Below are 15490 nucleotides of genomic sequence, written 5' to 3'. Positions count from 1 at the left end.
AGCAAAGTAGTACTTCTGTAATATTTACAATGTATTAAGCCTACAGTATATTTTATTTCATTGATGTAATTTAATTGTTATTTATTCAAGAGAAAACAGTTCATCATGTCTATTGTCTAAAATTACCTGGAATCAAATAAAAATTCTAGATTATCATGAAAAACATAAAAGGCCTCTGAATTCCTTGTATCAAAGTCTAATGGTAAAGCATTGTGGGGGGGTCATATTTTAAGATTACTGAAAAACTGATTTGTTCCCCAAAAGAAGTCATGGATTTGTTTGAAAATGGGGGTGTCCTGGATTAATTTATTCATCTTTTAACACAGGAAAGGTAAAGCAAAAAATTCTACCACTGCCCAGTAAGGCAGAGGTGACCACCGTACCATTAAAGTACAGCTTAATTAAGGAGTCTAATGATTTTTTAATTTATTAAAGCAAGCAATTGCAATATGTAAGTTAAAATTTGACATACATACCTAGACATAACTCTTCAAGAGCACATAACCATAGACCTGGAGCCCATGAAAGGGATGCATGTCTTTCAACAGCTTGCAAAAACCAAATTTCTATTTGATTAGTATTAAAAAGGCCTTATAAGGAAGTTTAACCATTGGAAACAAGAGCGTGCAATCAATTTTGAGAAAAGCTTTAAAATGTTTGAAATAATGAACTTGTGACTATTTGAAACTAGATTATCTTTGTTTATAATAACTAACCTGAATTAATTATTCTGCCTCTTCTATAATGCAAAAGCTTAATGCTCTGACAAAAATACATTATTCTTAATATTAATTTTTATTAGGACTTCGAAGGAAGAATATATTTTAGTATTTTCAAAGAGTATTTCCAAATCTCGAACCAATTGGTCCTCTCCATATGTGTTGTTCCCTGTATTGAAATTTGTGGAAGGTTGTGTTGAAACAGACACACCAATGTAGTCCATTAGAACCAATTCATGTTGGAATTATTTTTGTGTTATCCTATTCAATTAACTTCTACACATCTCCCTCTCTCTTTCTTCCCCTCCTGTCTTCCTCTCTTTCCTCATTGTTTCTGAAACAGGCTCTCACTTCATAGTCCAGGCTGGATTCAAATTTACATTCCTCCCGTCTCAGCTTCCAAAGTGCTGGGATTACAAGCCTGCACGGCCACATGGGTTCACACCAGTTCTTGGGCTAATGGTCAGAAATGAATCATCGGTGTCTACTATGTCCAGAATGGCAGGTACCATGGTATCACTTCCACATATTATGTTATCTTCATGTCTTCTCTGTGATGTGTATACCACCACTTCATGGTGAAAAGAAAGCCTACTGGGGTCATAGGGCTAAGGTTAGAATCAAGGTTCCTCTGATAACAAAGCCCATGTTACTTTGTTTACAGCAGTGTTTCCATCACAGACACAATTTTAGTTAAAGCTTTACATATGTATTTATTAAAATTCTCACATCTCACAGGCACGGATGGAAAACATTTGTGCATAGCAGCATGCCGGGTGCACTAAGAGCTGCTTTTCTCTTTGCTGTAATCAAATGCTTGACCAAAGCAATCAAAGAAAGGAGAGTTTTCTTTTGCCTCCCAGGTCAGGCATACCATTCATCATCGAGGGGAAACCATGGTGGCAAGAGAGTGAGGTAGCTGGCCACATAGCACCCACAGTCAGGAGGCAAAGAATGGTGAACATTGGTCTTCAGCCAGCATGCTGCCTCCTTATTCGGTCCCTACCATGCTGTGGTACCACCCACATTTAGGATCGCTCTCCCAACCTTGAAGGACCCAAAAATCCCCACATGCAGAGGTTTGCTCTCACGTGGTTCTAAATCCTGTCAAATTCACAAGATTAACTATCAGAAAGTAAAGTCATCAACGTTCTAGTTATGTATTTTTCCATACTTTTAGAGGCTTAAAGAGGTCCAGTAACATGTATTGGTAGGAAGCTGCGTTTCTTGAGTGGAGACCTATGCCCTTGGGCTCTAAATTTTGGATCCCTTATCCACACCAACTTGCAGCAAACCAGGAGCTAAAGAGTGGTGAGTGAGTCTAGCCAGTTATTAGGAGTTTCTTTCCTTCATTTTTCAAACAACAATTCACAAGCTTTATTAAACCTATTCTGGGTGTCAAAGAAATTAAATCTGTGCTCTTTGTTGCCTACGTAACATAAGCATGGCTCACCTTGGTGAGGAGACAGAGCAGCTGAAGGCAAGTTTAATTTACTGCACTATAGCACATCCCACTCCTGCCTAGAGGAGCTGCATTTCCAGTCTTCCCTTACTCACGGCAGGACTATTTCACTTCAATTCACTTAAAGAAATGAACGTTCAATTTTGAACTGTACGCAAGTATCTAGAAAACGTAGTCTATGCTAGCCAATGAAATGTAACTCCTTAGGACTGTGGTAACCACGTAAACAACTTAACCTACCTTGTACCTAGCGCTGATAACAGTGGGTAAAACTGAGCTCAATAATTATAACATGCATTATCTCATTTCATCCTCTCAGTGACCCTATGAACTATTATCATTCCTATTTGACAATTATCTGCAACTAGTATATGCCATACCTTGACATGCTCTTGGCTTACCAGATTACCGAGTGATGAGCCAGTCAGGTTCCATTAAAAGAGCTGCGCACTTATTTTATTTAATCCAAGCAATGTTTATGATCTACCATGGTAAAGCATCAAATTGCTTGATATCTGGTAAAAAGGAGACCACTTTACTAAGACCACCTCAATACAGCTCCTTATAAGACACGATCAGAGCAACAGGAGTAGGCAAGGGTGAAGCTGGCACAGAGGGATAAAGAATGAGCACGCCAGCCTTGGCAGGGGAGATGGGTATAGGCGTGGTAGGAAATGGCAGGAAGAGAAACAAGGCTGGACGGGACAGCGGCAAGAGATGTAAGCTGGTATAATGCGTCCAGTGACACACAGTTCCGTCAGTCAGAACATTTCATCAGGGCCTTCGTGCTGAGAGGATTCATTCTTCTTGATAGACCCGTGCTGCAATTTACATCCATTTTAGCAGATTCGCGGTATCTAGCTGCAATGCCAAAACTTAGCCAGTCTTGTGGTAGTTGTGCTAATTCCAAGGCATTCTTACAGAACACCACACATATACAAAGAAGTTTTTCCTTCCTGCAAGGCAAAGCAGAGATCCCAGGAGTGGCAGTATGGCTTCCTTCTCTCTATTTCTTCTTAGCTAGCCACTTATTTTCCCTTTTGATGACATTACTGTCGCCACTGCAAGAAGAACATTAGTCACTTGGAACAGAAGGACATCAATTAGCCCCCCAAACAGTATTGTCACCAGTCACAGAGTGTTCTCGGTCATTATTCACCTGGGCTGGGATAACCCCTTGGTCTCAGAATGACAGGGACCTTATTGAGCTCCAGCCCTTGGGGCCTCCAACCCTCTGCCCTCCTGGCCTCCTTGTAAATAAGATTATTGTTGCTGCTTCTGTCTGGTTTGCCTGAAGGGAAATCCTCCAGGAAACAAATAGATAAGGCTTCCAAATCAACCCTATACCTGACTCAAATGCAAATTATTTCATAACATACTGCTTTTCAATGGGGAGTCTGGCTTATAACTAGAGGAAAGACAGTTAAGATATATTTGAGTTGCCCTACGAAGGAAAAATCTCTTTAAAATATTGTGATATTCATTCCCAAATTGATCACATATTTCATGTTTTTAATGAAATTTTCACCATTCTTAAATACATATATTCACGAAAAAATCTGTGTATGCAAATTGTGTGCAGTTTTAAGAGATGAGAGCTTGTATTTGATTGTAATAGATTTTATTACTTGAAGTTCTAAATGTGACAATTTTTTTCTGGTTTGTGCCTTAGTCAAAATCATTGACTATTGCGGACAGACACAGCCCTTTAGCCATGCGATCTCACCTCTGATTGCCTTATTACATCTCAGCCCATCTAAGGTGGGTGAGTACGAGCAACTGTCACCTGGCCACTCAATATGGATATTTTTAAGTGTATGTTCCCTCCCCTGAGGAGAAATTAGAGCAAGAATACCTCACAAAAACACCCTCGTGACTGTTATTATTACCTTATGATTACATACAGTGGGACACCCTCTGTATTTCATCAGTATTTCTTTAAGTAGAAGATGTAAATATTTGGAATAGGTCTTACTTACCTGCAGAATCCTACCTTCTCCTAAAAATAACTTTCTGAGAGAGCTGAGAGTAATTGGGACATTTGGCTATTACAGCAAATCGAGTTCAGCTGAGATCACAGCGTAGTTGCTCTCCCCAAAGATGGGACACAGGAGAATTTGGGCCTCCCAGAGTGACAGCTCTGGCAACTGTGTCTCTGTCCAGCAGAAGGGAAAATAGTGTGCCATGTGGAGGAAGGGTGACTGGATATTTTCCCAAAGCACAACCACTCTTAGTTCAAATCACATTATATCTGAGCAGAGGGAAATAGGAAAAGAAATATTGATTCTTAAAAACAGATTATGAAAGTCAATTCTTTAACAATGCGGCCTCAGGAGAGGGTGGAACAGGAAGCTTTGTGGAGCCCGGTGTACACATTAGCAGACTAGACTGTGTGTTTCCGGGCAGTGCTGTGATGGATGGGTGTCCACCATTGTGACCAACTTCCATAGACTCCCATCTCTCATTGCACCACCCCTGAGCTGTTTTCCAGCTTATTAACCAATATGGGCACACACATGGGCTTTTCAAAACTGAAGAGCAATTAAAAGAGTCTCCAGGTGTTCAGGCATGTGTGAGGGAAGTAGTCTTAACCAAAATATGACTTTCATTCTCAGGTGAGATGATGGGGTTTATAACAGAGAACTGTGGACTGAAGGACTTGTTTTGGTGACTATCATTTCCAATAATATCAGGTACAAACCCATCTGAAAGTCTAGCTCTTGCATTGTAGCAAGAGCTCAAATACACGGAATGGACCTAAGGTATATCAAGCAGAGGGTCAAGAGAAACTCAAACAGCAGGCAAAAGCAATTTGCTGTTCTTAAAACAAAAACAAAACCCTCTAGTTTATTTTTTCATGATACTGTGTGATTGTACTATGACTCTGAAGTCATCTCTGGATAGTGGGAAATAAACATGTGAGCTTTTGATGCATGAACGAAAGGGGTTAAGATGCCACAGAAGAAGTTATTTTGACTTTTTAAATCAAGATGAAAATTCTGTGGGCAAATAATTCAAATATTCGCAAAGATACCAAATTTCAAATCTTTAAACAAAACAGATAGCCCTTTTTATACAAATATAAATAAATGCAATAATGAATAGATTTAACATAGTTTCAAGTAGATACTTCAAGTTGGCCCACTTATTTTTCTCCTACATATGGAATGTTGGAGAACTGTAGAACTTAATCAGGTGTGTTCCATTGGAAGCCTTTATTCAATTTATTATAAATAATTCTCGACTTTGAAGCTAAAAACAGTCCTGTAGTTTATAAAGTTCCCCGGAGAGAATGAATTCTCTCATCCACCAGATCCTAATGAAAAACATCTTAGTGGAAGTATCTATACAGGTGTTTCAGATAACTTGATGTATTAAAATTGAAATGAAAAGAAAGATAAATGAGGAGGGAATTATTTCCTCATAGAACCACACTGCCCTGCATAAAAGCTCACAGAACAGTATGCTCTGAGGAGCTGCTACTCCTCTGGGTGATTCCAAAGTAACCAAGTGTTTCTAAGTCTAACATACAAGAACCTTTAAGATTATTATCCAGAGAGAGACCTTTCTACAGTGTCAGACTTCTGTATGGCCCCACCTGGCCATACAGAGTTGCCTTTATTTTTGTATTCTAAAGCTCATAGTTCTTTGCTCTGGATATAAGATGAGGCGACTCTGCTCATGTCTTTAGGGCATAGGACCCATCTACAAATTTGCAACCGCACTCGGGCTGTAAGTCATCAGCTATTATAGGTAATAGTGGGTGGAAAGGATGCCAATAATAAAATTCTTGAATAATCCCCAATTCCCAGGTCCTTGGTAACCAAGTGCGGAAGCCTGTCCTGATCAGAGATCGCACTGCCGGCGCTAGCTAGTGGAGAAGAAGCTGCCTAGAGTCTGATGATTTCCGTCATTGACCTCCATTTGCTGAGAGAAACAACAGGCAGGCAAATGATCGGAGAGCAGGCAGCAAGTTCCTGGAGCAGAGACACGCTGCAGACTGCACAATTAACTCCTAAATAACAAGACTTTCAGTGAGGCAAAAGCAAGTCGGAAGGCGTCTTACTCCAGTTAGCAGGGTTTCTCTGCACCTGTGGGACACAGAGAACACAAAAGCTCAGCATAGATAATGGCTGCCATCATCGGCGACCTCTTTAGAAAGTGGGTCCTCTTAATTGGTAGCGACTCCAGGAGGCTACCGTGGTGCAGGAGGAAGGCTGGATTCAAGGCTTGACGGCGTGCTTGTCCATTGTCTAGATTGTACTTTTCCCCAGCCCCACACGTAAGGCCGCCTTAACCCCTCTAGTTGGCAATAAGATGAGATGGAATTTCTTCCTCTGCTAAACTGTAAATCTGTGGTGTTCCAATGTAAGGAACTGAACAGAATTTATTCTGGGGAGTTTAAAATATGAAAAAGCAGCCAAGAAATGGCGGACAGATGTCTTCCCACGAGCCTGCAGTGGGACACAGTCCTTCCATGTGAACCCATTCTCTGAGTTTCTATCCATCCCTAAAGTCTCGGAGCACCAGCAACCGAAAAGTTTGGAAGCCAAAACAGCAGATTCTGTTGCGGAGCTGAACTGCTGGGAGAATTCCTTTAAAATATGATCTGTCTTCTCGGATCAAACTCAGTGCCATCCAGTTCTCCCCAGAGCCTCCTCGTGACTCAGCAGCAGGCAATCTATGCACAGAATTCATACACAATGCCAAATTCTTTGCAATAAGTAGTATTTCCCCCCAAATATCACACATAAGTAAATAATTAAAAACACTAAAAATGGGGGTTGTTGATTCCTGATGGATTTAAGATTGCGTTGGAAAGTTCTTCAAGCAACTCATGTTTCTATCTCAGTCTTGCTTTGGATCTAATTTTGACAATCGGTACAATACAGATTGAGAAAATTAAATATACAACTTTTCAAATAGACGAGCATTATGTAATGATTCTCAGCTCTTAAATATTTTGATAAAATTGCTCCTTGCTATGTTGCACTTGATGTTTGAGTGAGGCCAAAGCACAGGCAAAGAGCAGAATGTTTTATTTGCTTCTTTGGTGGTGGCTGGCACCAACTAGCTAGAATTTGATTGTTGATTTATACATCTACTAAGGGATCTGGCTAACATGAATTAATTATGAGAAAAGAAGTGACGATTTATTCAGCTAGAGATTCATTCATGCCATCAAGATCCTTTAGCAGATGGTAAACACCCTCTGGCACATTGAACATATCAGTCATTCCTACCTTAACATTTTTTTAAGTAGTGGCTTCAGTTAAATATACATTTAAATTTTTAGAATTTTTAAAAATGATGTGTTATGTGTGTGTGTTGGAGAATATGCACCTCTGTGCAGAGGATGTCAGATCTCCCGGAGCTACAGTTACAGGTAGCCGTGAGGCACTTAATGTGGGTGTTGAGATCCCAACTCTGAGCCTCATGATTGAGCAGTCAGGTGCTCTTAACTGCTAACTCATCTCTCCAGCTCTTACTTAGTACTTTTAACAGACACTTCTACTTCACTTACCATACCCTGGACACTTCAAAACCAGTTCTTTAGTCAAGATTAACCAATCAGAGTATCCATACGCTATTCTCCAGACAGTTCTTCCCCAACTTAAAACATGGCATCGTATGTATTCATACCTCATTCATATATTATGCTAGCATAATGTGGAAGCTTCTTGCTCCAGACTGAAAAGTGCTTCCCCTACCTGCCACCGTGAGGAGGGAGTAAAACAACTGAACAGTCATAGTCTGCTTTGGCTCACTGATAGAGTCTAACTTGAGGAATTGAAGCTCATCAGATAATAAGGAAAGGATACCATAACAGATGGGAACTTAGAGATATTATAGGACAGGGGATTTGGAGGATGAAGCTTATTTTGGAAGCAGTTGGAAGGCTTTGAACAATGAAGGTGAATATGAGGCCTCTAGATGCCTCTAGCCTGTCTGAACATGAGATGGGAAAGTTTGTTTTTCAGTCATTGAGGTGTCATTGGACAGATTTAAAGGTAGCATTTAAAGGGAAGGACATACGATTTCTGACTGCACATGTACTTAATGTGTTTGCCTGACGTGTTGTACGATATGGAGCATGATTTGCTATCAGCCTCTGCTTGTAAGCAGATGCAGGATCTGCTAACATGCTGTGCACATCTTGATCCTATTTGTGAGAAGGTCTGCTGCCTCATTTACCACTGCAGTCCAGTTTCTTTAAGCATCTGGTTTCATCAATGAAATTATTCGTCTCCTGCACTTAGACATTCAGGTTCTAAGTATAATTTACTGCAAGGCATTTTCCAAAATAAAAAATAGTTAAAGGTGATTTCATTGTGCTTCAAGGCAAGAAATTCTATGTTCTCTTAAAATCTGTATTAATTTTGTTGTGTATTAATATGTTTTCTTTGTATGAAAATCATTTTCCATTAATGTATTTGCTTTACTAATTTAAATGCATTTACTCTTTGCTCTCCATGATTCTGAGTGCTGGCATGATCTTCTCTTTTCCGGTATTTACTGGTGCAATGGCAGAATCTTTCTTTTGTGTTTTCATTGATACAGCTTTTTGACCCAAGAAGCTAAATATCATTCACAAACAAATTGATTCTTAAAAATTCAATCCCACAGTAGCCATAACCTTCTCATTGTACATGTATAAAGATACCATAGATGTAGAAATGGAAAGATTCTAGACACTCTAATACAGACAGTGATAGTGAGTTAACTATCAAGAGGGGAACCATTTCAGTGAAGTTTGTTCTCATTAAATCCATGCATCCATCCTCTCCCAGTTTCACTACCTTGTACCAAATTTGTTGAATAATGAGGTTGTCCTACTTCCTTTTGTATTGCTGTGATAAGTCACCATGATGAAAGCAGCTTAGAGAAGAAAGAGTTTATTTGGGCTTATGGTTTCAGAGGTTTAGGGTACATAACCAGCATTGTGTGGAGCATGGCAACAGGCAGGCAGGCGTCGTACTGGAGCAGTAGCTGAGAGCTCCCATACTGAGACACAGCAATGAGGCAGAATGAAAAACACTGGGAAAGGCTCAAGTCTCTAACCCCCAGTGACATTCTTCCCCCCAAAAGGCCACACTTTCTAATCTTCCCCAAACAGTCCTATCAACTGGGCACCAAGTACTCAAATATGCGAACCTCTGAGAGCTATTCTCCTTCACACCACCACGGAGGCTGAACACAAAAGCCTGGAGCATCGTTTAGTCTACAAATCCAAGCTGGCCTGGAGGCAGTTATTTATGTCTTCAGGGATTTGGCTTTAAGGCCAGAGTATATCCCAGTGGCAGAAGGCTTGCTTGACATGTATGAGAGCCTCTGTTTGATCCTTAGCCTTTGCGGGCATCCTATTCTGGAGTACAAGTGCCTGAGCTCAAATCTCAGTTCTACCACTTTGTGACCTTTACTGAATGACTTCTCTCTGCAGTTTTTGTTTTTGTTTGTACTCGTCTGATGCTGTAGTCATTAAGAGAATACACATGGACAACAATAACTTAATCATTTGAAGTATAAGAACTAATCATTCATTCACTAGGGCTGGAGAGATGACTCAGTGAGTTAAAATGCTTACTGTGCATGCATGAGGAACTGAGTTCAAATCCCCATTAACCCACATGTAAACGAGACATGGTAGTACTTGTCTTAGTGCTCCTCTGGCAGTATGGGAGGCAGAGATGGGAGAATCGCTGTAATATTGTGGGACAGCTAACCCATGCACTGACAAATGAAAGAAGAGATCCTGTCTCAATCAATGTGGAAGGTGAAGACTGACACCCAAGGTTATCCTCTCATTACCAAACACACAGTGAGGTATGCATATATCTACACGTACACACACAGAGAGACACTTACATGGATACACGTGCATTCAAATACATACACATGCACACATACAACATACAGATACACTTAATACACATACACTCAAATACATATACATGTACACACATAAACCACCATTTACACACACCACCATATACACACACCATACACATACATACACCTGCACCCATACACATACACACACACGCTTAGACATACACACACATAAATACACACAAAATATCAAAATTATTCATGTCTTTCTTTTTATTTTGTTTTCCAAATAGTTAACATCCTATGCTTTAAACCTTAATGATGTTGGCTATTGTCATGCAGCATCCCTCAGCTTTGTGGCAACCAGTCCTTACTCTTCTCCCACATGTGGTCTGACCTTGGACTAACACTAAAGGAAGTGCTTAGACCCATGAAACCCTCTGCTTCTGAGAGGAATTTTTACAAGAGGCATCTCCTTGTGCTTTGGTTCTAAGAGACACTCCCAGTTGTGCATATGGTTTATATTATTACAATATATATAGATACAATATTCTGGACACATATTTTCTTGTCCCCCATCTAAAGAAAAGGTCATCTCCTCCACTTCTTTAGGACCACATTTAAATTTTTCCAGGCTCTTCTCTACATATTAAAGTGACTTTAGTACTCAATTTGTCCCTTTACTTCTACCTACCTACCCAAATGCCTACAGTCCCCAGGACAGAGTGTCAATATTTTATACCAAGTGTTTCTTACCCTATCCAAATGTAGAAACATAAAAACTCTCCACCCTTACTGAAGGAATCAATCTTCATTTCCATCGTCGTCCTTCCCAGGACTGGTAAAGAGTCATTGAGGAAGAAGGAAATAGTTTGTATCCAAGTGTATCTCTTCTGTCCTTCACAGTTAGTGATGATGCCTGGTTAAAGTAGCATTGCTAATGGCATTCTATAAACACAGTATTTGGTGGCCTGGAAACCTCCTTTTCCTGATAACAAGATAGCTATGGGGAAATTTATTCTCAAACCACCTTACAAACCAACTTTGGGTATGAAATCACCTCTAGACCAGTCTCGGTCTCAAAGATGCTGCCTTTATCGAGAGCAATTTTGACATTTTGATTAGGTTAGCAGTTTTATGTTTCACTCTTTAAGGTGGGCATTCCAGAGAGGGGACCAACAGGGGGACCAAGCCTTCTCTTAGCAAACCCTCTGCCCTGGTGTGGCCTGGCTTCATAGGAGCATAGGCAGGTTGATTGTTTGGAACATTGTGGAATGGATTGCTATTAACTGATTTCTTCAATATATAGTTGAGTATTACTCCAGAGGAGGCTTAAAATAGGAAACTGCAGGTTATATTGTCCCAATTTGTGTGTCCAAGTAAAGCACAAATGCCCCAGAGGTATAATCTGACTCCCCAATTCCATGCTTTTAAGAAGTATAAAGGCAGCAGAACAATGGCTGCCATCTACAGGATGGGTTCTTGGCAGGCCATGTGTATGATTGACCCTCATTCTTGGTCCTTTGGATGATGTGGGATGTTCCTCTGTGTGCTGGGAATATGTTTCATTAGCATTGGTTAATAAAGAAGCTGCTTTGGCCTATAGCAGGACAGAATATAATTAGGCAGGATATCTAAACAGAGTTAGAGGGAGAAAGAAGGCGGAGTCATGCAGATGCCACGTAGCTGCCAAAGGAGAAAGATGCTAGAACCTTACCAGCAAGGCACAGCCTTGTTTTGCTACACAGACTAATAGAGACGGGTTAATTTAAGTAATAAGAGCTAGCTAGGAATGTGCCTGAGCCGTTGGCCAAACAGTGTAGTAATTAATATAGATTATTCGGGCTTGGGCGGCCAGGAAACAGAGCTGCATGTCTCCATTTGCAATTTGAGATCCTTTCCATGTCCTCTGAATGATTGTGGAGTCCCTTGCTAGCTACAGAAGGAACATATTTTATTTCCCTGAGGGTAACACAGAGGGAAATCAAACATGCAATAATTAGCTATTGATTTCTTTAAGATTTTTACCAAGATGCAATTTAAGGAGCAAGTATTTTAAACCTAAATTAGTCTCAGGAAAAAAAATACATGAAAAGCTGAAGGCATAATAAATGTACCTGGAGCCACTTAATTTTCAGTGGCTCCATTCAGATCTGTCAGGGTTTTTTTTTTTTTTTTACTTCAATGAAGATCTTGCATTAAACTTCAAGGAGTAAGAGCCATGGTCCTCAATTGTCGTAGAAACTTGACAAGTGCTCACGTTCATGAGATTACATCATGCCTGAAAATTTTGCAGTTTTTCCTCCTTCCTTTACAATAGAAGAAACTAAAATTCAGAGAGATTAAGCGACTTGAAACAGGCTTTATTACTGATAGGTTACAGACCCAAGATTTAAAGCAAGCAGCCTGTCCCTGAGCCTGTATCACCATGAGTCCTTTTTACATCCTTCTGAAGTCCACAGGATGCTCGTGGTCCACCCCAGCTCCTTTTCCTTCACTCTCACATCCTGCTGTAGAGCTTTGTGGCATTTTGCTTACTGTGTACCTTCTATTTAATAACTTCCTCATTTTAAGGATCTGAAAATGACATCCTTCTTTCAATACTTATATCAAATAGTTCTGCAAAGTTTTTGCTGACCAGCTTCTGCCCAAGCAAGCCCAGAAGACAGGCTTCGTCACTTCTCCGTGTGAACTCTAATCATATTCTGATTCAGCTCCGACACTTCATTACTAAGACTTTTGGAATTTTGTTCTCTAGGATGAAAGGTCCTTAATGTCAGGAACTGAATAGACCTTAATTGACTCTGATGTCTTCAGAACCTTATGTGGATTCTCAGACAGGACATTAATAAATATCGCACAGATTCCATTGTTCTCAGAATATTTATCATCACTATACAAAAACAGGTAAACTCTTACCACACTAAAACTTACATTCCTTAGTATTTTTTTATGTTTCTGGCTGCCATTTTCATTCCCAGGAGTTCTATTTAATTTTTTTTAAGTTCTACACCATCTCAAATTCATTATGCTCAAGATTTGGACCGCTAATTTTCATTTGTTTTATGTCCCAACTCTCCTTCACGGTGGCTCATTTCCTCATGTGGTTTGTAACTCTGCAGTTTGCGAACCCATATTCTGCAGGGCCTACTTTTCTCTGGAGATACTCATTTCTCTGGATGTGAAAGAAGAAAATAAAGAAGAAGAAAAAAGAAACAAACACCAGAAACTGTCTTGGAGTTGTTTTGAATGTGTTTTCACTACAGACTTTAAGATTTTTAATAGTACAAAACCAGCTTCTCATGCAAATTTTACAACTTAACTTTTCATATTGCTTACTTGAATAGATTCAGCTTCCTTACCTACATGTGGCAATGGATACATATGGTTAAAATTTCCCATAAGTCGCTCTCCTATTTGCTTATGTCTTTGGATGAGTAGTGAGCTTTCTTTCTCTCTATCTGAGTTGATTAGAAAAGTTCCTAAATATATCTTTTCCTAAATTGGATAAATTTTTAGTTGTGCCCTGTGCAAAGAGTTAGCTCTCGTCCCCCCAACTTCACATAGATCCAAGGCTTACCTCTCCAACCACAAGCCCCTAGGTTCTCAGTTTGCATCAACCCCACTTGACATATGCTGTCAGCTTTGCATTCTGTTCTGGTTCTGATTTGTATCACGTTTGCTCTCAGGATTCCCCTTTGGACTTCTGGGCAAAGCTATTGTATCAGTCAGGGTTGTGCTACTGTGGCAAAACACCTGAGCTAAACTTTATCTAAGGAAGAAAAGTCTATTTTTGTCTCATAGTTTGTAAAAGTTTCTGGTCATGGTTGGCTCCGTTGCCTTGGGTCTGCAGATGCTTATTGTATCAAGGTGGAAACACATGACTGAGGAACCTGTTCACATCATTAGCACTAGGGAGATAAAAGAAAAGGTTGGATGGGGGGCCTCAATAGCCTCCTCAATATATAGATCAGATGCCCACCCAAACCCCTTTGTAAAAGACAAGGTCATACTATGTAGCTCTGGACTGACCTGGAACTTGGTATTTGAAGAGGCTGGTGTCAAATTCACAGCGATCCATTCACTCCTGCCTCCCAATGCTGAGATTAAGGATCTGCACCATCACACCTGGTGATCAGACCTTTCCCAAAAGTTTCATCCCCTTGCCAATAGTCCAAACACTGGAAAGTGAACCCTAACTCATGGGCCCTGGAGGGACACTTCCAAACCACAGCTTGGTACCAAGGAACTTCCAGAGAAGCATTTTTCCTAGCACCTGTGTCTGTGATGGAGTGAGGAAAATCGCTGTCTTCTTAATCTGCCACGTTTCTGGAAGTCTCACTCAAGGTTTTAAGAATATTTTCATATGCTTCCTCATGTGATCTATTCGATTGTTTGCTCGAAAGATTCACCTAGAAGTTGCCCGGATAACTGTAGTTAAGGGTTCTTACCTAAGTTTTGATGGATATGCTACCGGCACAGTTTAAAAAACATGGCTCTTTTGATTTTAGCCTCCTACTGTGCACACAGGGTAAAGGTGAACCTTGGGAAGTAGGTTCTCAAATTGATCTGCTGTGCTGTGACTCTGGATCTAAAGTGTTCTCCTGCATCCCACATTGCTCCACCATTCTCCACTCTCCAACCTCTATATTGTATGAGTATCTATAGCTCCCACGTTGATTAACACTGTCATTTCTTCCCAGCTGCCTTCTTTCTCCCAAACATCGTGAGTTTATCCCTGAGTCTTTTTGTTGTCCATAGGAGTGATAGCCATTGGTCAGACAACAATAAAGCCATTTTTTTCACTCATTCCTGATGCTTCCACTCTGCCCTTTCCAGTGCACTTACTCATCCCGCTCATTAGATGAGATTAGAAAGATGGATACCTTGTTCTACTTGTACTGATAGAATGCCAGTCTGGGTAAATTATGAAGGACAGACAGAAATCTGTTTTCTCAGATTGGTAGGCTCTGAGAGGTCCAAGATCCAGGTATTGCCATCTGCTTGGACCCTTCTTAAAGAGGACGGGCAAAAGAGACACATACTTCTCATCCTTGTGTGGCAGAAATGCAGACGAAAGCAAACCTCTTTGGGGGTCTGCACTCTTCTACAGAGGTCCTGCCTTCCAACATGGCAACAGTGGGATCAATTTTCAACACACAAGTTAGGGGACATATTTAGTTCACAGCAATAGGTTAAATTTAAATTGCAAGAAAATAACCCAAAGATCTAACCCATGGGTCTAAGCCCTTCATAAAATTATGCTTCTTTTCTGTCTAGAAATATGTCTTTGTCTGGGATCCATGTCTTTACACCTTAGGGCAAAACTGTCTTCAAATGTAGTGTTCTTTCAAAGGAATCTGGGTGCCATTATCAAAATCCACATGTAAAAGGGAATTATATTGCCTGCTTTGAATCACCTGCCTCCAACGCACTCTGTCCACCAAAGGTGACAAGCACCATAAATAGCAAAGCTAAA

Source organism: Microtus pennsylvanicus, chromosome 5 (genome assembly GCF_037038515.1).
Source record: "Microtus pennsylvanicus isolate mMicPen1 chromosome 5, mMicPen1.hap1, whole genome shotgun sequence".
Taxonomy (NCBI): domain Eukaryota; kingdom Metazoa; phylum Chordata; class Mammalia; order Rodentia; family Cricetidae; genus Microtus; species Microtus pennsylvanicus.
Note: the sequence above shows the minus strand (reverse complement) of the source record.